Here is a 1,197-nt window from a genome sequence, read left to right on the forward strand (position 1 = left end):
TGTTTGTTTCTTTGTTTTTTGGAGGGGAAATTGGGAAAGGAGAAATTTACATGTAAATAAAGAAAATACGTAATAAAAAAAATAAAATGAAAAAAAAAGAGTTGGAATGATTTAAAGCTAAGATAAAATATTTGAGCCAAAGAATGGTAGACCATATCTTTAATCTCAGAAAAGAGAGGCAGATCTGTATAAGTCAGTTGGTTTCTAAATTCTAGAGTTATGTGTTGTGGATGGGCCTGGTGCTGTTCTTGTGAACCAATCCCCTATGAATAAAGAAGCCAATTACTGGGCAAATATGAGGGTCTTCTGTGTTGGACAGAGGAAGAGAGGAAGCAGTAGAGAGTTAGTTCCTTTTTGGACAAGATAGCATTAGGACTAGATGTAGTGAAAGAGTTAAATTTGAGACTTGTGCTGGCTAATGAGAAAATTACAGAAAAACATAGTGGATCAAGGTCTAATATGTCCAAATAAGCCTGGGCAAAAGCAAGCTGTTACTAACAGGCCAAAAAGATATAGAAGAGAAAGCATGCAAGGACATGGCTGGGCAGACACTGAGTAGTGGGCCATCTGGTCCTCTTAGATATGGTTTAAGGTCAGATGCTCTGTTGACTCAGATTAAAACCAACCTTAGGAATTTTCCACTCTGTACTGCACGTACTAGTTAATATTTGAACTAGCTAATCATGTATAGCCACACTGATTCCTTTGTTCCCCCAGACCTTTTTCCTATATAAACCCCTAACACCTGAGCCTCGTGGTCGAGTTCCCTTCCTCTTCGTGAGATTGGTGGTCGAACCGGAGCTCCAAAATTAAACTGCCTCATGTATTTTACATCAAGATGGTCTCTCATGATTCTTTGGGTGTGCAACCTCCCGAGACTTGAGTGGGGGTCTCCCTACAGGGGTCTTTCAGTAGTTATGAGCATCTCCCAGTTTCCATGGAGGATCAGTCAGGATTCACCACCAGAGGATTTAGATTTTTTTTTATTTTGTTGTTTTTATTTTTTTGTGTTTGTTTTCTTGTTTTTTTTTTCCTATTAGGTATTTTCTTTATTTACAGGTCATATGATTTCTCCTTTCCCAGTTTCCCCAACAAAAAGCAAACAAACAAAAACAAGAACAAACCCCTTTTGCCTCCCCCCTCCCCATGCTTGCCACCCCACCCTCTCCCACTTATTGGCCCTGGCATTCCCCTACA

Source organism: Mastomys coucha, unplaced genomic scaffold, assembly GCF_008632895.1.
Source record: "Mastomys coucha isolate ucsf_1 unplaced genomic scaffold, UCSF_Mcou_1 pScaffold21, whole genome shotgun sequence".
In the NCBI taxonomy this organism is placed as follows: Eukaryota; Metazoa; Chordata; class Mammalia; order Rodentia; family Muridae; genus Mastomys; species Mastomys coucha.